At 40.7% G+C, this 22,958-nt stretch overlaps 1 protein-coding gene across 1 annotated transcript in view; it reads left to right on the top strand.

Moving 5' to 3' along the window:
- LOC141981885 (uncharacterized) overlaps nt 1–22,958 on the top strand; it is a 64,988-nt gene that overhangs the window by 35,351 nt on the left and 6,679 nt on the right. The gene's annotated exons all lie outside the window — the stretch shown is intronic.

Below are 22,958 nucleotides of genomic sequence, written 5' to 3'. Positions count from 1 at the left end.
CTGGGGTGAGCAGCAGTGGCTTAAGTTTTGTCTGGAGGTTTCTGAGTTGAGCAGGGAAGAAACCCATGAATCTGCTGCTGTGAAAGAAGAGTGGGCTTGGAGAGGCACCCAAGAGAGGTGGAAGATATCATATGGATGACTAACTAGTTTTGTGTTGAAACTGTTTATTTAGGAGGTTGATACCCTGGAAGGGGGTGAAACTGTTTATGATCTGGTCAGAGGGCTGAGTCGCTGAAAGAACCAGACTACCACAGGGTCTGTCTGAAGAGCCAACAGAGGGGAAGATACTGCAATGCTGTGTCCAGCCATGTTGGGGCATGCTGTAACTTGTCTACAAAGTGGTAGAAAATGCAGGCAAGATCATTGCCCCTGAAATAAGGAATGAGGCAGGCTGTTCAAAATTAAAGTTCCTCTGAGTTGATGGCTCTTCGGGCTGATGAAGTTAAGGCATGTCTGTTTGAGAGCCAATGGTACACAAAAGAGTGATGAGGACAGCATCATGGCTGAGCACCTTTCACTGCCCTAACCCAATGGCTCAGGTCCCATGCTATAGCTGGGTGAACTGGAAGTGGTGTTTCGGTGTGATATGGAGCGAGACTTGAACTCATGACCTTAAGGATGCTGGTAGTAGCTTAAAAACATACAAGCAAAAAATGTTGGGAGGCAAAGGGATGGATCCAAAATACAGGGAAGCCTTCTTTGATGGGAGGAGATCTACCCTGCCAAGTTGGTATTTCCAGGAACAGCTGTGGTTGCTGGCGGTCACTTGCCAGTATCAGGAGGTGATGGAGCTGTCACAGCAGATCCAGGCAGTCCTCCAGCAGCTCTGGGAGACTCAGCAAACAGGGTGGGAGGTGCAGTTGGATTGGTAGAAGCAACCATCTTGGTTAGAGGAGCAGCAAAAAACATCTCCTGGAAATCCTAAGCATGAGTGGCCACAGGTGCTGTGAAGGAAAGGGCTATTTTGGGCTCCAAAAGCCTCAAGCTCACCCGTAGATATGTGATGCGTGTGGTCAGATGGAACACATCAGAAGGGCTTGCCCTATGCAAACTGGGATGTAAACTGGCTTGGGGGGTAGGGAGGGGCAGACCCTGGGAGAAAAACCACAGAAGATTGACCTATGGTCAAAACATGGACAACAGGGGTGTATTTTGGGAGTGGGGATGTTGGACATAGGAAAAGGTACTTCCCTCATAAGAAACTGAGGTGCTCCAATGGAAACGGGAAGGGCCAGGAAAGTAGAGGGAAAGGATGGACTGCCACACAGCGCAGAAAGTAAGGCTGTAGTTGCTCCCCAAGCCACAGGGGGGATGTAATTGGGGAACAATATTGTTGCCACAGAGATGAACACGGATTAGAGACAGTCCATGGTAGCAATTGAGGAAAAGGTCCTGCACTGCCACGCACAGCCACAAGGGGATGCACTGGTGGTGAGTCACTTCTTCTGCAGCTGTCTTTACTTGATCTTAAATAAGAATGGTTCTAAGTAACTGAATACAAAAACAGAAACAAATACAGATACAACTTAGTATTGAAAACCAGCACACTTAAAAAAGCTAATAAAAACAAATCTAAAATACCTATAATGAAATGCTGAAATCTTGAAATGCTCTCCCCACTCCCGAATTACAAATTTATATTTTAAATTCAAATCTAGGATTTATATTCAGTCTCTCCTTTGAAAAGCAGATTAACTTTGAATTAAATTCTATTTTGTCAGTCATTTTATACATTAAATACTCTTAGATATTAAATGAAAGACACAATAGAAAATTCAGGCATAAATAGATAGTCTACTCCATCCTTATCCAAATACCATTATTTTAATATTGGGACATTGGAACTTTTTTTTACCTAGTCAGAGTTATCCTATTTGCACATGAAATAGCAGTGGTAACTACCTTTCTAAATGTTTTTGTTGTATCCTTCAGTGCTGAAAATTATGCAGTAGGAATAGCTTTAAGAAATTATCATTGATACCATTTTTTTACACTTTCTCTCTTGACATTTTGGATTTCACCAATGAATTTGCAGAAATACTAAGCAGACATTGATGTCTGAGTTGAACATCAATTTTTTATTGAACTGAGAGGTAAATATTGCTAGACTTGAAGCTCTTGTCAATATTGACCTTGTGACAAAATAAATCTTAATGTCCATTTAAATACAGTCAATGTGTGTTTTTCAGCTTGTCTTTTACTGTTTTCTTTGTCCTAACATTGTACAAACATCTAATATTTCAATAGTAACAACAATTTAAGTATCATAAATAACTATGTAATGTAAGGAAGATAATGCATCACTACTACCTCTAGAGGTCATGCATTGTATGACACAATCCAATCTAATGCTTTTAGTCAGGTTTTCTCCTTGCAGGGCTTGAACCTGCCCTTCACTTATGTCAATGGCAGAACTTTCATTGACTTCAGTGGTTAAGGATCAGGACATTAGAGCATTATATCTATCAACATTGCAAAACAAAGAAATAACCCAGACAGATCACAGTAACAGAACACTGTCTCACACTACAAATGCAATTATACAAGCATAAAAATGCTTAGAAAAAAGTGTAGAAAATAGTATACTCAAATTTTATTTTTCAGCTTCTAGACTTAAATCATATTCCTGTATGAGGCTTGAAAGACAAGATTCATGGGCTTAAATTCTGGACAGAGTGGAGGTCTACTTTTTGCAAGGCTTACATCATCATTTGCAACTTCACTGGTATTACATCTTAGCCAAAATTCTAAAGAGGAACAATCCCTATTAACCTTATTAATAACATTATCCTGAAACCATGCTCATCACAGTAGTAATCAAGTCATTTTCAGTGCATTAAGCACCATGAATGTTATCTGTCACATGTGGCACCTTTTCCCTGCTGTTTTTTTTTATACACAAAACAACCATATTCTTTTGCTGTGAATTATCTATATTTTAAATTAAGAATGCAACAGAACAAGAATTTTAAAAAGTAAGGTGTCCAAGAGAAATCAATGTGTATGTCTCTGCTGTATTAGGGCATATCAAATTAGAAATTACCTCTGCATCAGGAAGACATACTCCTCTTAAGGTGAAGTATGCAGAAAATAAATAACAGACACAAGCTCTTTCTTGTAAAGTGGGGAGGCTCAGAATTTCCTATGCAATTTAGGAGAGCAATATACAGTATACAAAACAAAAAACTTCAAAGAAAATGTAATACACAATAGAGTTCTAATCTTATTGCAGCTTCAGTACCTGTTCCCTCTCTGGATACGATTTGTACAAATGTTAGTGTCCTCTAAACGTCAAAAAATGTCTTTCTGTCACACCCACAAATAGCCTTGTTGGATACATCTACAGAGAAGATAAAGTGTACAGCTTTCGCCTGGGTGAAACTTTTGTGCTTCTTGAGATGCAGAATAAAAAGTAAGCAGATGTTCACACATGACGAGCTGTGATCCAAGATGTCATCCTTTTACTAGAAATACTCAGTGTCACACAGCTATCCTTGGGGATGCTTGGACCTATGGAAGATTTACAAGGTAGTCAACATACTGATGGAAAAAACAGAAGACCTTATCTGCCCCTCTCAAAGACTCTGCAAGCCTCTGAGTAAGAAGTATAGTAAAGTCAGCCTATTCAGAATACATTCCTTATTTATTCTGTTTGCTATTTTTAATCACAGTCATTTTATTTTGCAAAGAGTTCCTGTCCTTAAATTATTGTGATTCTTCCTTTGATCCTACAGTCATTTCCATAGAACTTAAACTCCCTACAAAAGCCTTTTCTTTCCTATTTCTGGTAGAGAAGTCCTATTTTTTAATCAAACACCTTCTAGATAAAACTCAGTCTGTGGGTCACAGTAATGTTTAATTCAAGCATTTTCTTCTCTCCAGTGAAGTACATGTTGCAGGCTGAAGTACCAAACTGAGGATTCACTGTCATGTTGGGCTGAGGAGTAAAGTCTGAAAAATGATGACTGAAAATAAGAACTAGTTAATTTTGGCATGTTTCTTTTCCTTTTTCCCCTATGGAAATCGAATGGGAGCTGAGCACCTAACTCCCTTAGGCTCCTTTGGAAAATCTTAGCCTGTTACTATAGTCATTATAATGAGAAAAAAATAGTAACTGCTTGATACAATATAGAACCATTTTAATTGAATCATAGTTAAAATTGTATTTAAGAAGAATACTCTTCCCTTATGTAACTTATGTTTTGGGCACCTTTTCAAGTCACTTTGACTTTAGTTATTTGGGCTATTTATAGTGTTAATGTGGAAAAAAAATCTGTATCAATAGTTTATAAAGATGTTTAATATAATACCATATTACACACACATAAAACCAGCTAAAAGAACACTATTGACATTAAAAAAATCAAGCATTCAAAGCAAAGGAAATGCCAGAATTAAGGGAAAAACAGGATGTGATCATGTAATTGAAGACAGTATTATAATGCCTAACCACATGGTGGCTGAACTAAGGTTGCACAGGCAACCTTAATTCTGGCATTTCTTAACTTTTGACTGCTTCACTTTGCAACCTTAATGTTATTTTCACATATTTCTTTTTTTGTATAATTTCTTAGGTTTTCTTTTTTTAAAAACCTAACTAAAAACACAAATTCCATCATGTAGCATCATACTGACACCAAAACTGGTCAGCAGCAGCCCTGGAACCTTTAGATCCACGACACAAACCTCTGCCACTTGAGCTAACAGAATAACTGAGAGCAGTAGTAGGTTGTCAACCTCTCTAAGGACCAGCACTAGATGGGTTTAGGACACTTTGCCAGTGGGTTTCACAGATCTTTGCTGACAGCAGAGGAATGGTGAGACTCAGGAATCTTGGATTCCATTCCAAACTCTGGATGGGACTGGTTTCAGAGTAACAGCCGTGTTAGTCTGTATTCGCAAAAAGAAAAGGAGTACTTGTGGCACTTTAGAGACTAACCAATTTATTTGAGCATAAGCTTTCGTGAGCTACAGCTCACTTCATCGGATGCATGGGACTGTAACTCTTCTATCCATTGCCCCTAAACCTGACCACTTCCACTCATTCTTTGCAAATTGGCCCAGTTCTGCTCCTTCCCCACCCCTGGTTCCTTGTCCCAGTCTGTCTCCACTACTCAGGCATCTCATCCCAGTCTCCTTGCACAGCAAGTCCTTCTCTCACCCCTCCAGATTCCTCATCACAGTCTTCCCACTCCCAGTCAGTCTCCTTGCCCAGCCAGTCCCAGTTTTCATCCTCATCCAATCAGTCTCTCTCCTACACCCTAGCCTCTAGTTGCATACTCCCCATCCCCACTGGCTCCCAGTCTCTCTCCCTGGGTTCCTTGTTCAATCTCAGTCTCTCCTCTTCTCTCCTCTGCCTGGATCCTTGCCCCAGTCTTTCTGCCCAGCCAGTCCCAGTTCTCCCCACTCAAACTGGTTCCTCATCAGATCTGTCTGTCCTCCTCCTTCCCCGACCCACTGGTTCTCAGTCCCAGTCTCCAACCCAGCTGCTCAACTGATCTCAGTCTCCATCCTCGGCTCCAAGTCTTCTTGCCCAGAAACTCGTATTTGCCTTTGACACCCAGTCTTCCTCAACCAGTCCTAGTCTCCCCCAACCCAACTCCCAGGTCCTGTTTCCCTTGCCTCCCAAGCTCCTTGCCCTAGTCTGCTCCCCACCCACAGCCAAGGTCTGGCTCTTGTCCCATCTTCATTCAAATCAGGTATCTTCCACCTTCAAACTGCCTGGGCCCAGCAGGTGGTCATTGAGAACACAGGAGAGACAGTCTCTTTGACCTCATTTCAGGTGTCCAGACCCAAGCCTTGAGCTGCAATTGCAGGGAGCGTCCTGCTGAGCTCCTGGGCTTGGCATGCCCAGTGAAGATTGAATCTTGGGGAATTTATTTGCTAAAATCTAAGAAGTCTACACTGAGCATGTGTGAACTGAGATTTTTCAAAGGCTTATAATTTAGCCACAGCTGGGCAGATTTTTATGGGGATGGCAAATGGCCAATCCCTAATACAAAGGCCAGTTTCAAGTTCCTGCTCCAAATCAGGGCGGGGGGGGGGGGGCACTAGAGCTTTTCAAAGGACAGGTCACAAGAATGTTTTATGTGCAAAACAATATTTTGTCCGCCCCCCCCCCCCAGCTTTGTTCTCAGAAACAGACCTATTTTGGCTGAAGTCTTCCCAAAAAATTCAGCCTGAAGCAGTCACCCAGGATGGAAAATTTAAGTTTAAACAGTTACAACGTTTATAAACAACTGACAACAGGATTTTATAATGGAAGGTGTGGACCTTAACAATAGGCAGTACTATCAGCCTTGCCTGTAACACCTCTATTTTATATAGGCTGTTTCAGACAAACTGAGTCCAAAATACTTTAGAGCTGGGTTGTGACAAGGCGTTATAAGGAAACCAAGGCACAGACAGATTAAGAGTCCAATTCTGTCATGCGTTACCCAGGCTGGATTACTCTAGGAAAGGTTACTACTTGTGGGTACAGTTTTGTGCTGTAACTCTAAGAGGCACAGTGCAAACCGTCAACGAAGGGCTGAGGGGTTAATGATGGCTTTAAGCCAACCTTGTGCCCTTCCAATTTTAGGCTGCACCATGTGCTGATGACACTTCTGGCATAATCCAGACAGGCCTGGTAGACTACCTAAATGATAACAGGCTGTCCCCAGCTCCCTCACCCAGTATCTCTGCAGCATTATAGCCTTTGGCCCCACACCTTGCCATCCCAAAGCATCTCTCATGCTGCTGACTCAGTCCTTGGAGAGGGGGCCTGGTAGGCCAGTGCAAGCTGCCTTGCACAAAGCCTGAGGTAGTGTGAACTCTCCCCTGGCACGATCTAGGGCTCTATGGGCTCCTTTATCCACAACAGCATACAAGGGTCGAAGCAGAGGACTGTGAATAAGTGTGGCAGAATCTAGGCATAAATGGCTTGCCCAAAGTCAAGCAGGAAGTTTGTGTCAAAAATCAGGAGGGAAAACTCAGATTTTAACGTCCAGTGCTCTGCCTCAACCGTATTTGCTCACTTTTTAAACAGAGAAGTATGAGCTTCACAGTTAGATATGGGCAAACTATTCATAGCAAATAATGTATCCATCAAATATACCCTTTTATTCTCTTTTGTGAATTAGCAATGATAGACTGATTTTTATGAATGTACTCATTATTTGTAATTGTTCAACAAACAATTTATGTGGACATTTTTCAACCTTTGAGTGATTTGTGATCTACTTTTTATGCCTTGCTATGTCTTTGATTATTCATTTTTAACATGGTATGTGATCAGTGACTATTGTTTCTGCTCCCTGGTCAGATAAGAAACATTATCAGTAGAGATATGCACTTCCAGCATGAATAGCAAATACCCATATTCACGTGTGAATGCCCATGTTATGTGACTTGTCACTGAAAGCATTAATTATATATCTGTGAACATATACTGAACCAGTTTGGCTTTTATATTAAATATATTTTCAAAACTAATTGTGGTATCTATTGGCTATGAATCTTACATTGAAAAAACAGATACTAGTAGCTGTCTGTCTTTTTCTAAACAGTAATTAATCTCCACTTGCAAATGTTACATAAGAACACAAGAACAGCCATGCTATGTCAGATCGATGGTCCATCTAGCCCAGTATCCTGTCTTCCAACAGTGGCCAATGCCAGGTGCTTCAGAGGGAATGAACACAACAGATAATCCTCAAGTTACATTGTTACACTTATTCTACATACACACTCAAAACACAGGTACAAACATGGAGTAGATTGTGTAACCCTTACTCAGGGTGGTAAGCATTGACTCCAAAAGAACAACTCAAATGACTAAGTGAGAGTTGCTGGGTGCTAAGCACTTGTGAAAAGAAGACCACTGATTTATATGCCTAAATAGCTTCCGAAACATATGCATCTAACTTTGAAAAAATTGGCCTTGCTTTTTTCTTGCTTCTTGTTAAAATCTAGATTTTGGTGGAGTCCACACAAAAAAAATCTATGAAGAAATAAGCCACCTTCCAGAAGGTCCTTTCAGGTCAGTATTCCCATGCTCCAGCTTATACAACCGACCCAGACTTTAGCACTCCTATTTAGAAGGTATTGTTTCTGGTCCAAGATTTTGGGGAAGTCATCACTGCATGCAAAGGTTTGGGTAACAAAAGCAAATTTGTGCCTTCCTTAATAGGAAGTTTGTGTTCATTCCTATGTCCTAAGATAGATGTTTGATAGTTTTGAAATGTGAATGAATCCATTTTGTCTATGCCTGTCTTTTTATCTGTATATTATTCATACAGATAAATTGCCTCAAAAATAATGTTATTTCATGCAACAGTGAGTATAACATTGTTGTTCTCATTGTGTTGGTACCATTGAAAATATATTTGATTGTTGTAATGTCATACAGTAGTTATTGCAGTTTCAACCTTACTAAGGATTTTTGTTTGTTTGTTTCATTTTTCAAAAAATCCCTTTTCAAAATGATAAACATGTAACTTTTGGTAAACATGTTTGTTAATTACAAAGTAAGATTTATCTCAGGGAATTGTCAGCAGTACCACTATAGCATGGTGAAGGAACAGCCACAAGCTTCTCTCTCCCCACACTAGTGTAGAGACAGCATCTAATAAATATAACATAGCCCCTGTACATGAGTTTTTTTCTTAAGCCCTTAGCTGGAATAATATAGCCCAAGTGGCAGGAAACAAGAGACTGGATGAAAATATCAACTTTCTTTAAAAAAAAAAGTTTCTAGTCTTCATGGCTGTGGAGAAAAGTTTGAAAATATGAAGGAAGAGTATGCTGAAGGCTCAGAAGCCAGATGGCCAAATAAATAAATAAATAAATGAAATTGCAAATCTGTTTCTCATAGCTCTTTTAATACAGTCTCATGACTTTTTGAGACTTGACCTGTGGTTTTGTTTGTTTGTTTGTTTGTTTGTTTGGCTCCTTGACATCAGCAATACTGTATAAGAATTTGGGGAAAAAATATTTTCTACATTTTGATTAAATTTCTCCATGACACCTATAAAATCAGTGAAACTGCTCACAGAAGGTAGTATTCAACCTGAGTAAGTGTCAGGTTGTGACTTATTATGAAATATTTCAGTATTTGGTATTATCACAGCATTAACCTAGATATCCTCCAAGTCCTCCTACCCCTTTTTTCTAACATAACTTGGGTGATTATTGTGTTTCCAACTAGAGAGAGAAATATAAAGGCTGATCATTTTAGAAAATGCCATCTGGCAGGTCCAGGACTAGAACCCATATCTTCTTATGCACCAATTTCTCCTTCAGGCTTGTTGTCATTAAATAAACACATATTTCTTAAACACTGCAGAGGAATGTACTGTAGTGTCATCAAAGTCCTTATGTAAGCACTAAACTGAAAATTTATTCTGTGTTTATATACACTTTAAAATAATGAACCACCAGAATCTATTACAAAATTTCATTACTAAAGCTTAATCTCTAATAAATCATTAATACTATACCTTACAAACATAAGTAATTGGAATTCTGCAAAGAGTTTTTTTTATTAGGAAACAAAGAAATGCCAAATACTAAGTGTTTTCATAAACAGAGACAATGTAATTCCATTCTGACTGAAATTAGTTTTCATCCTCTAATATTTTGTAAATGCATAGAAATATGTAAACTTTATTCTCCATTGTGTGTTCCCCACATTTCATTGGCTTTAGGAAGAAATCTGGGTAAGTAGTTTGAAGGAGATAGTTAATTAAGTAAGCCTAAAATGTTAAAACACTATTAAACTGCATCCCAACATTTTATTAGAAAATGTATCCATGCGTGCCTGGTGTGGCAACACTTGATTCAATGTTAAAAACTTAATTACCTGAATACTGGAATTCTAGACACCAACTCTGTCTTGTGCTCTGAAAACTCCCACCGATGCAGTCGTAGACTGGAGGACACAAGGATTGCACAATTGGAACCTTCAATACTTAGCATTTTCTTTTGCATGTTTGTTGAACAACATTACTTTTCACTAGTTTACAATTCATTAAGCAGGTGTAAGGCTTTATTTTTGTGGAACACTGGTCCACCTTCTGTGCAGGAGAGGGGGCTATACAGGTTGGATGGCCTTAATTTCAGCAAAACAGGAACCAAACTTCTAGCCAGTTATACTAGTAAAGAGGGGGTTAAGCTATCCTCAAAAGGAGGAGGGAGAGCAAATGAGTGCTCATTTAACCCAAAATCAAGATGTTGAGAACAAAATTAACCAAGGCAGCAAGAGACAGGAAGAGAAGATGTTCTTTAATTGTTCCTACATCAATGCCAGGAGCCTGGATAACGAACAAGAGGAATTGGAATTGCTCACTTATAAGCATAAATTTGACTTATTTGGTATGAGTGAAACTTGGTTAGAAGATCAGTCTGTTTGGAATGTTAAAATAGCTGGTTTTAACCAATTTAGGAAGGACTGAGTAGACAAAAAGGGAGGGAATTAACTCTGTCAATACCTGTTTTTGAGACACCGGCAACTCAGAAGCAAATGATCTTGAATGTATGTGGATCAATGTTCTAACAGATAAAATATCTGATGGGGTACTAGTTGGTCTCTGCGACAGCCTACCAAATCACACTAGAAGATAGGATGACCAACTCCTTAAGCAGCTATCTATAATGTGTATTAAAAAAGCTGCATAATCATGGGGCACTTCAATCTGAGTAACACATGCTGCCAGTACTAAAACATCCTCAGAATTTCTAAATATCAAAACAAAATCTAAGTAAAAAACAACCGTTTTCTAACTCCATCCAAGATGGGGGAATTCTATATTAGACCTCATCTTGAAAGATAAACGAGTGCAGGGTAGTCCTATAGCCTGTGTTATGCAGGAAGTCAGACTAGATAACAACAGTTCGTCCCTTCTGGCCTTAAAATCTATGAAATGCCCATTTACTATTTAGCATTCTTTTCTCCATGTTTGTAGAATGACATTACTTTTCAGTGTGGAGCAGTGCAGAGACCTCCTCCTCACAAAAAAAGACCTGATTGGTAAAGGGAAGCAAAGGGAACTACCCACTAGCTACCTGCCGCAGATAGTCTTCTATTGTGGGTGCAGGAGACTGGCTAACAGACTGATGAATGTTCAACATGGGGAGAAATGTCCATCCCCCAAAAAGACAGGAGGTTGATTGCCAGTGACTTGAGTTTCACAGGGAGGGATATCACTTCAAAACTGAGAGGGAGTTGACTGGGAATCACCTGGATGACTTTGGACCAGTCAGCTGGCTGGGGGCTGTAAAGAAACAATTTCAGCTGTGCAGCCTTGGAATTTTGCTCCAGGGAGGAGGAAGAGGAGGAGAGGCAGCAGCTGTGGCATTGAGACAGAAAGCTGCTTGAAGCCAGGAGGACAGTCTGGACTAACACAGCAGCCATGGAAAGTGGAATGAATCTATGCCCCAGGACCAAGGACTCATCATTCTGAGCTCACTTCTCACTCTAGCGTCAGAGCGCACAGAGCTTGGAAGATAACATGGTCCAGGATGGAGACACAGAGGTTTGTACTACCTGGACTTCAAATTGGGGCAGAGAGCATCAATCTGTATATCTAGGCGCTGGGGACTCAATACATTGTGCTATTGTTGTGGAAGGTATATGTAAAAAGAAAAGGAGTACTTGAGGCACGTTAGAGACTAATCAATTTATTTGAGCATGAGCTTTCGTGAGCTACAGCTCACTTCATCGGATGCATACTGTGGAAATGAGCTGTAGCTCATGAAAGCTTATGCTCAAATAAATTGGTTAGTCTCTAAGGTGCCACAAGTCCTCCTTTTCTTTTCGCGAATACAGACTAACACGGCTGTTACTCTGAAACCTGAAGGTATATGTGTAACTCCCATTAGGTGTGTCCTTCTGAGGATCATCCCTGCTATTCCCTGAGGTTTCAGCCTCCTCCCTCATCTGGATAAAGGCATTGTTCTATTGAGAAGTGTGTCATCTGTGACTGAGGATTAACTCTTGCCACCCCAAAAGCAGGGGTGTTTAATCAGAGTCACATAACTTGGGATAACCAACCCTGGGGGAACCCTACAAGTCTGAAATTTGAAAGTTATTGGAAAAAGAAGAGGTGCTGCCCTTCCCCACAGCCACCTTTCTTTCTCTCTTCCCCTTTCTCTCTCCTCCCCCCGCTTCTTTCTTTTGATTTATATAAGGCAGGACACGTGGTCTCAGCTCAGCCTTTCCCCCTCTTCAAAATTCCACTTCACAAGGCAGCTACATAGGATAAAAGAAGTCTTCTTAAAACAAACAGTAGAAAACTCAAGTTCCCACAGGGTTCCATTCTTAAAACAATCAATTTTAAAAATATTAGTACCTTTGCCAGTAAAGAGTCCGACAGACAGACACGCACATGTAGCTCCTCCCAAGCAAAACTCTTACCTTATCCCAGGGTACCCAGAGTGTTCAGGCTCCTCAAGATGAGCATGTCCAGAAATCTGGAATTCTGAAAAAGATATGGCATAGCAGGAAACAATAGTGTTGTGCAGGGTCCCTCCACCCCCAGGTGGCCCCCTCAAACAGCCTCTTGGAATTTACATCCCTGTAAAATGATCTGTGGAGACCCTGGCGGGGGGGGCACTGGTAGAGCCCCACTGCTGAAGACAGCTAGTTGGAAATTCTCCAACAGAACAATTTTCGGTCAGAATGCCAATTAGTTGAAATTGAAAGGTTTTGATTTTGACAAAGGTCTGATGCAACACAGCCTGGTTTCCTGCCAGTTTGTCCACTTGGGTCCCCTGCAGCTCACCTGGTGGGCTGCTGGGGAGCCGGGGGTTCCAGGCTATAGACTGCCTCAAAGTCATTAACCCCAGGGCTTCCAGGGTTTGCAGCTCCAGAGCAGCCAGCCAGGCAGACTGGTCCAGAGTCATGGGCTCCAGGACTTTCCCTGTCATGGAGAAATGTTTGGCTCTAAATCACAATGGAACCAAATTTTGAAATATCAAAATTGTCCATGAAATGGAATTACCTATGTCTGCACAGCTCTATTGCTGAGCCATATGGAAGGGTCTGGTAGCAATAAGTAGTGACCACTCCAAACTTTGGATCCTTTAAGGAAAAAAATAAGATCCTGTATAGAATATCAAGAAGTTACACTTAATGTAAAAATAAATGACACACAATAATAAGGATGTTATTACAGATGAAACAAACAACACAATAGCAATCACCTTCTTATCTCCACAAGCAATGCCATCCAAAGGTATGCCACTGGGTGCCAAGCCCAGAGTTGACCGAGCAATGGCTCAGGGAGAACAGCTGGTCCATCGGCATGGTGGTTTTGTGCGTGAAGGAGGAGTAGCAGAGCAAGGATAGTATGATGATGAGAATGGGAAGGAGCAGGATGTGCTAGAGGAACAGCAACAAGAGGAGCATGCCATTCTGGAATTCCAGGAAAGTAGACTCTGGAAAAAGTCTTAAAGTCATCCTCTCACACAATTGCTATCAATGTGCTACTCTAGGTTATTATTATGCCTAATACAGAGGTACCTTGAGACCCTAATCAAGGATAAGCCCTATTTTGCTAGACACCATGTACATATATAGAGACCTCCCTGCCCTAAAGAGTGTACAGGATTTATGTATATGGCAGGTTGTTTTTAGATCTACGTTGCATTGATACCACTTATTCTTTGTGTCCTGACTTGCCAGAAAACAGCACAGACCCTGTTTTACAGCCTAGATTAAAGTATTTGAATGTGAGCAGCAGGATTTTTTCTAGTTCTCTCCCCAAGTAGTTAATCTTTGACGAGGTTACTATCAGTTGCCCTTCTTTTTTGGTCCCATCTTTGGGTTCTCATCTCCACTATCATTGCAATGTGCATATGCATCCCTATGGATCCAACCCAGAACCTCCTACTTCTGGTGAGGAATCTATAATGTGTCTGCAAAAAGAAAAGGAAAAAGCTTATTTTTACCACCTTAGGTTAAAAACTTTCCCAAGGTACAAACTTTGCCTTGGCCTTGAACAGTGTGCTGCCACCACCAAGTGTTTTAAACAAAGAACAGGGAAAGAGCCCACTTGGCGATGTCTTCCCCCAAAATATCCCCCCAAGCCCTACACCCCTTTCCTGGGGAAGGCTTGATCATAATCCTCACCAATTGGTACAGGTGAACACAGACCCAAACTTGGCTCTTAAGAACAATGAAAAATCAATCCGGTTCTAAAAAGAAGAATTTTAATTAAAGAAAAGGTAAAAGGTAAAAGGTAAAATCAGGATGAAAAATACTTTACGGGTATTTAGATTTAAAACACAGAGGATCCCCCTCTGGGCAAAACCTTAAAGTTACAGAAAACAGGAATAAACCTCCCTCTTAACACAGGGAAAATTCACATAAAACAAAAGATAAACTAATCCGCCTTGCCTGGCTTACCTATACTGGTTGCAATATTGGAGACTTGGATTAGGATGGGTTGGAGAAGATGGATTTCTGTCTGGCCTCTCTCAGTCCCAAGAGAGAACAAACACGTAAACAAAGAGCACAAACAAAAGCCTCCCCCCCCAAGATTTGAAAGTATTTTGTTCCCTTATTGGTCCTTTGGGTCAGGTGCCAGCCAGGTTAGCTGAGCTTCTTAACTTTTTACAGGTAACAGGATGTTGCCTCTGGCCAGGAGGGATTTTATAGCACTGCATACAGAAAGGCGGTTACCCTTCCCTTTATATTTATGACAAGTACTTGTGGCACCTTAGAGACTACCAAACAAATTTATTTGTTAGTCTCTAAGGTGCCACAAGTACTCCTTTTCTTTTTGCGGATACAGACTAACACGGCTGCTGCTCTGAAACCTTTAATATGTCTGTGTCTGGTGCAGCTGAGCAGTTCTCCAAAAAGGCCCCACCTCTTCCAAGTACTTTCGCTGATCACATGTAGCTTTCATTATCACCTGGCAATAAGTCCTACACCAGTGACAGTCCAATATCTTACAACATTGCTGAGCTAGAAACTGAAGGTTCATATCCCCCAAAATTGTAGATTTCCAGCTTTCCATTGTGACATACATCACTTGCTTAAAGCCTGGGGTTGTCCAGAGATGTTGGACTTGAAAGTAGAGTTGTTGGTTTTTTTAAATATTTTTTTCTGCTTTTGGGTTGGTGGCTGACCTGAAACAGGATTTTTTCTAGCCAAAATGTTTTTCTTGACGTTTTTAATATATTGTTCAACCCCAAACTGTTGTGTTTTGTTTTGTTTTGTTTTGTTTTTTGCGGGGGGGGGGGAATAAACTATTTGAAAATTTTTGTTTGCCCCGCTCTACTTGAAAGACATTATGTTCTTATTCCCAAGTCCCCTCCAAAAGTATTTAAATTTAATAGTTTTAGGCTTAAATTTTCAAAAGTGATGCCTCACCCTCAAATGCCTTAAAGTGGTCTAATTTTTCAGCAAGTGCTGAGCACCGGCCTTCTAAAAGTAACATTTATCGTAGGCAGAACATGGCTTTCCAGAATAAAATAGAAACAATTGTATTGATGCCCTGCCTTATTAGTTTCCTGGAAATAAAATGTTTCTTTCACATTTCAAAGCAAATTGATTTGGTGAGTCTGTCTCATCTCTTTCTTTCTCTCTCATCCTCTCTTTGACTAGGCTGATCATTTGAATAGTAACTCCAAATGCATGTGCCTTACACCTATTTACTTTAAACAGTGACTTTCATGTTCACCATGTAAATCGAATGTATTTTCAATTATAGTGGTTGGGAACCATAATCTCTAGACTAGTTATCAAACTAATTTTTCTCAGTACAGTACCTCTATTCAACCCATTTACTATACTGGTTTTACAATATTAACAATAACAGGTATTTGCAGAGTTATGTACAGCCCAAATACATGTTTATTAAGGTTTTAAGTGTGTCTTTGGCTGGTCTGATCATTCAAACATCCCTATGAAATGCTCAAAAATGATTCCCATTAACTGCACTGCTATCTACTGGTGAGGACAGAATTGATCCTTACAGAATCCCTGCTGTTGACTGCAGCCAGCCACTTGCTCATCATGACTCTTGAAGATAGACATAGGCGCCAACTTCTCCTGGCACTGGTGGGTGCTCGCACCCCCCCACCCTTGGCCCTGCCCTGCCTCCACCCTTGCCCCGCCCCCATTCCAACCCCTTCCCCAAAGTCCCCGCCCCAACTCCGCCCCTCCCTGCCCCTATTGGACTCCTTCCCCAAATCCCCACCCCGGCCCCGCTTCTTCCCCACCTCCTCCTCTGAGCGTGCCGCCTTCCCGCTCCTCCCACCCGTAGCTGTTTTGCTGCGACAAGCGGGGATGGCGCACTCAGGGGAGGAGGCAGAGGTGAGCTGGGGCGGGGCGGGGAGCTTGGCTGCCAGTGGGTGCAGAGCACCCACCAATTTTTCCCGGTGGGTGCTCCAGCCCCGGCGCACCCACAGAGTGGGTGCCTATGCTTGGAGATGGTTTTCTTTTAATACACTCAAAGAATATATAAAAGGAACTTTATGGATCACTATTCCAACCCTGTTGCCTTGGGGTGAATGCCAACATAGCCTGACATTTATTTTTAAGCTTAGGAAATAAGTTTTAATAGCATAAGCAAACTCCATACAAGAATCTCAGGAACAAAGTTTCTAAAAGAAATTCAGAAAAAAATCCTCAGTCATGGCCCCAATTAATCTTCTTTTCTTTTAATATTAACCTAGTTTTCCAACCTCTTTACACAGCAAAATCCTCTTGTTGCCCTCTTCAGTATTCTTTCTATTTCTTTTTCTAATACCTTTCCTAAAATATGATGTCCAGAATTGTCTATAATAGGCTAGGGGTGGTCTCACCATTACATGGCCATTTTCATTCTTCTGATGTGGACTGTACCCCTCTTTTTGAAAAATCCCACTCTGTTTTTTTTTTAACTGCACATGGTTAAGCTATGTGCTTTTAAATTTTACTCATGTGACTCAGATAAGGGCAGCTGGATTTAAGGGTGGGGTGCTGTGGTGACATATGAGTTGGGGAGGGAATGTTGGAGAATTGGATCAGGGTGACTGGACCAATGGGAAGCAGAGGACCCTCCGCCAACGGTAGCAGGGTTAGAGGGCGTTCTGGGGTCATCAGCCAAGAGTAACACACGTGTTGCCAATGCACCTTGGTTCTGATTTGCATCAAGCAACAAGCAATGGGATAGTTTAATAGAATCAACAAGTAGGGGTTGGGAAATTCACCTAAAACCAAAAGTTAAACTCAGGTCACCAGAGTGGAAGAAAGACTTGCTCACTACTGTCTTGTACCATCTAATCCATTTTCGAAAACCTTGAGGAAAATATGAATGTGCTCATTAAAGTGGCCTCAAGCACTTTCAGTTCCCTAGAGCAGTATTTGCTGAGTGAATCATTTTAGGCCTTACTGATCTTGGTTGGTAAGACTTCCTGGGTCATATTTTCACATGGATAAGCTATTCTTGAACAGTTTCTCCAATTTGTTGGACATAAATAGGATTTTCTTTAGCAGCAGGTAGGTACTGTATGTGTTCTTGTGCTACCAAGTTATTGTTCACCCAATATATTTATTGTAGTAGTTGGAAGAAAATGTCACCTTCCATTAATTTTACAGTTCCCATATATTTCTCTTACAGTATCTCAAGGTTGCACTGGAACACAGGGTCTTTACTCCCCTTCAACACTGTGCTAAAAAGCAAGAGGTAGTGTTTGTTCTTTCTCTGTAGTACTTTTCTCTTTTCCTACAGTACTTCTGTTTGTTAGCCACATTGAAATATATCATTTTCACCTTGTAGCTAAAGATCCTTTCACCAGCTTTGCAGGAGTTAAGCTCCACCTGTGACATGGCTGCTACTCTGAAACAAAGCAGCAGTTTACAGACATCACAACTGGAAGTATCAGAAGCATCAGCAGAGTTTTTTGAGGCAGTTCTACAGCACAACCCATTTTCATGAATCAAAGCAGTTTGATAACTCTGTGTGCACTAATCACTAGCAAGAGCTGCCTCTTTTGGACAGAATATTATGTCAAAATGATCATTACTACTTGCAAAATTCTCTGTTATTCTTTTAAGCAGAATCTCCTCTACAGGACTGTGTACGAAATATTAATTCAAAGATACAATCAGCCAAAACCCTACCCATACATTGGCATTAACTTACAAATCAAAGTGAACCTGTGAAACTCTTTGCCAGAGGATGTTGTGAAGGCCAAGGCTATAACAGCGTTCAAAAGGAACTAGATAAGTTCATGAAGGATAGATCCATAAATGGCTATTAGCCAGAATGGGCAGGGATGCAAAATGATGCTCTGAAGTGTCCCTAGCCTCTCTTTGCCAGAAACTGGAACTGGGCAACAGGATGGATCACTTGCTGATGACCAGTTCTATTCAATCCTTCTGAAGCACCTGGCACTGGCCACTGTCAGAAGACAGGATACTGGGCTAGATGGACCATTGAGCTGATCCGGTAAGGCCGTTCTTATGTTCTTATCTGTTACAAACCATATAATGCTCAGAGCATTTTTGTTACTTATGAAGACCTTAATGAAGTTAAAAAAGAGCCATTTATTAATATCTTTCTTAAGAAGTTTATTAAGCTGTCTTTTTTAATAAATATATTCACTGATGTTTTAAAGTACATGCAAAAGGATATATAATATATAATAAAATCAGGTAAATAAAGTAATACAGTCTAAGCAAATGAAAGGCTAAAACATTTGAATAATCTATTAAAATACATATGTGGCCCAATTCTGATCCCCCTAAATTCAATGAGAGCAGAAGAAGGCAGAATAATTAGTTAGATTGAGCTATATGACTTTAATGCACACTGCCTTCTAAACCAAGGAACTTCTTTATAATATGGAAAGTATAGAAGAGAGAGATTTAGTTCAGGATTCCCCTTCCCCCCCCCCATTATAGGAAATTTCCAACCTTTGCCTTGTCAGGATGGGAAGCGCTAGGTACACTTAGCCCACAATCCTGCAAAGACTTATACATGTGCTTAATTTCCCCCCACTCCCATACCATTGAGGCCAATGAGACTACTCACAGCAAGTAAAGTTAAGCATGCGCATAAATCTTTGTAAGATTGGGACGTAAGTTATTTCCCCTATTCAAGAAACGATAATCTGGTAAATCACACCACTGTGAAGTTTTATTAAACATTCAGCATAAAGATTTACCAGCCTTTATTAGTTTCTGCCACTAGTGCTGCTTTTACAAAATGCAATATGATTTTTATTTCCCAGCTGTGAGCATTTGGCTATGATGCATTAAGATAATATGACGAGTTATTTTTCTAGTTTGTTTTTCTTTCTTTAAGCATTATTTCCTGCCTGGTTTTGTTTAATTTTACACTTGAGTGAGGTGTTTAAGCTAAAGCTGCAGAGATAGTTTTTGAAATATATTTCCAGGTTCCCAAAAGCCAGGGCTTTCATGTTGAAAAACTGTTCCAGATATAACATAATTACCAGGAGTCAGGCTACAATTTATTTGAAAGATTAAGACCCACAACAGTCAACATCAGTGCTGGAAGTGGAACCTCAACAGTGATGAAAGGAGTACTTCTGTGAACATGTCAGAAAGATGGTTTTATGGTTAACATACTGGAATGGGACTCTGGCAATCTGGATTTCACTTTTGACTTTGTGACAGGGCTCCTCAGGCATGTAATTCAAAGGTGTTCAGATTGGGATGTAGAAAGGTAATTAAGAATCCAAAGGTTGCCTTAAGTAAAGTTTGTTTTTTTTAAAAATAATAGCTACTAAGTGCCCATGCTAACTGGCTCACTGGGTCAAACACAAGCTCACTGATGGCTGTGTCTGTGCAAGGATAGATAAATGAGTGCCTGCCTCACATACTAGGCAGGGACTGTGTAATGTTCCCAGGGAGCCGTGGCCACAGTGTCTTGTATTACAGCCTCCAGCAGGCACTATTTCAGCACAAAGGAAGTGCAAATGTTGCTGATATTGGAATGCAGACTCAGTGACCGCAGGGATATTGATGATCAAAATAGCCTGTTACCTTGATACGATGGCCAGGCAAAATGGTAACTGTAAAGATCAGAACTCTCAGAATCAGAAAGTGCCAAAGCTTAATTTGGGTAGATGCACGCCAAACATAACAGATTACTCTAGGAGATGGGTTTTTCCACCCATGGCCATCTCATTATCATATGGAAATTAGTCATTTCCTTATATGTTAATGGTATTTTCACCTTCAGGGCATACGAAAAAGGCTATTCGTTTTCAGAAATGTACTTGGAATACAAAACCTTACTCTTCATGGCTGACACAGCTGGTGCAAACTGTTCTGGATAGGAACATGTCCATGGAGATGATTTGGACGGTGGAATATCACTGGGGTTTAGTATCTCAATAAGGTATGAAAGAAGAAGGGCATCCACACTGAGGGTGAGATTGATCCACTCATCATGGATACTAGTCCAGTGAAGGAAGAATGATTTGAAAAAGAAACTAGCAAAATGCCCACTGCTCAGATGCAAATACTGCAATCTGGGTTACAATGCAGTTATGCTGCTGGACAATCTGTCAGGCAAACTGAGGATATCTATGATTGTGAGTTGTGAAGCAGTTTTCAAACACAGTTGGCAGAGCACGCTGCCAGCCAGGTCATCATAGAGAGTACGTCAAGGGTGTTGATTTTCCCCTCAGCTTCTTTTTCAAGACTTCATATCAGCAGATGCTTTGCTGTTGCTAGTGTTCCCAGACCTCCTGCTTCTCCCAGCTAACAGTTCATACTAGCCCTGCATTGTTACAGCCACCATTGCATTGTTACCTACTAGCCCTCCATTATTCATAGATTCTACACAGGGAGTTAAACTCTTGCATGTTTAATCACAGTTAGTGGACATGGTGCTGCACATGTTTTTTCTTTTTCTAAGCTGGCCTCTAAACTGTGTCCAATTCCTGATCAGCAAACATGATTGCTTGACAGCCATGCTCAGAAAATGTTATAACATAGACCAGGCCTCAGTGGCCACCAGCAGTTGTAATTAGGACAGGAATCATAACACTCTCTCCAGAGGCAGGCTTACGTTGTGGTGGCCTGATATGACAGAACAGACTGTTCCTCAGTGGAAAAAACCTTGGAGTAAGGGTTGGGTTCTGTATTAATGTCCAGTTGACTCTGGGAAGCAACTCTGGCATTTAGGGCCATATAAAAAAGAAGTAGTTTCTCCCAAGAAGGAAAGAGACACATGAGGTAACTCACAGATAGGCAATGCCCCATTCCGTGGCCTTGCATTGTTATACAGTACCTGAATGAGAAGGGCCAAGAGTTGGCTCAAGTCCATTGGCACTGAGGCAGTCTCTGACTCAGAGGTGTCCCTGAACTCTTCTATTGGTGATTCACCATTGAAAGGCAGGCTCACTCAGAGTTAGGAGCCCAGGTGAACAAGAACTAAGACTGGGTGCATCTTCAGTGCACCAAAAAAAATCTCAGAAGTGGACAGAGCTAGCAGGTGAGGCCACTAGTAGAAGAGAGGGTAAGGTGGAGGGACCCTTGCATATAGCCAGAATTTGAGGTGTCTGGTGGAAAAAAACCTACAATGATTAGTTGAAGCATTTTAGGACAGCATTACACTATTGCATAAGTATGCAACACTAAATAATATGTACGTTCTGCTCGGATATTTTTGTTCTGTGCTTCACACTTCCACTTCACTTACTCCTCTAAATAATATTTTGCTTGACACTGTGGTTCAATCATTTTGAAAGCAGGATGTGAAATCCAATGCAAAATGAGCCAGCGATCAGTACCGGGAATAATTTGTTCTGTTGTAAAGAAGTTGGCAATCTTTGAATTTTCGGTAATATTTGTTTATTAATCACATTTAGGACATAACATAATAAAAAGGTACAAAGAAGCACAAATAGGTAATAAAGCTCTAGATTTATCTTAATATGTATTTCTGAGCTATTTTATAGAAGGATAAAAATGATATTACATTTGGTTTTGACTTTGTGAAATTGTTTATTGGCCCAAGGTTGTCAAGGTCAATGAAAATTGTGCCCAAATTTGTGATTAGAAAGCACGAAGAAAAGGACAGAAAAAATCTGAGTTAATTTGAAAACCCACATATGAAGGAATAGATGATGGAAGAGCTGGGGATGCATGAAATAAGAAGTCACATATTAACTGGAAGGAAATCACATTGGTTTGGAAATCATTGGTAATAATGACCCAGATTCTGATCTCAATTATACAGGAATTAGTGGTGTTACTTCAGGCTTATACCACTACAACAGAGATCAGAATCCTGCCCACTATATGTCAATTAACGCTTTCACTACATGATTAAAATGTAAATGTGCAAAGTACATATCTTACAGTAAGTAAAGAGAAAAATACTGTTCAACTGTATTGTTTTGCCATATCCTGAACTGAGACCAAGGAGTGCTTGGGGAAGCTTAGGGATGGGAAGGAGGAATGGAAGAAGGTAGCAGGGCATGCAAAATTGGCTTTAAGGATTCTTTAAATCACCATTAATCCACTTTTGGATACAACAGATCCAGAGGCATACATGGAAGGGTACTCCCAGCCCTGGTAAATTATCCTTTCTGTTTGAGCCATTCATCTAAGTATTTAGGTGAGAGAACCTATAAGCCTAGCAGCTGAAGGTCCTTCAGTTCTTGTCGATTGGGCATGAGATCCCCTCATCTGACGGGAATGACTGCCTAGGAAGGAGTACTGCAGAAAGGGATCTGGGGGTCATAGTGGATCACAAGCTAAATATGAGTCAACAGTGTAACGCTGTTGGAAAAAAAGCAAACATCATTCTGGGATGTATTAGCAGGCGTATTGTAAGCAAGACACAAGAAGTAATTCTTCCGTTCTACTCTGCGCTGATTAGGCCTCAACTGGAATATTGTGTACAGTTCCGGGCGCTACATTTCAGGAAAGATTTGGACAAATTGGAGAAAGTCCAGAGAAGAGCAACAAAAATGATTAAAGGTCTAGAACACATGACCTATGAGGG

The sequence above is a fragment of the Natator depressus genome, chromosome 2 (genome assembly GCF_965152275.1).
Source record: "Natator depressus isolate rNatDep1 chromosome 2, rNatDep2.hap1, whole genome shotgun sequence".
Classification (NCBI taxonomy): Eukaryota; Metazoa; Chordata; order Testudines; family Cheloniidae; genus Natator; species Natator depressus.
This window is presented reverse-complemented; position numbering and strand designations above follow the sequence as displayed.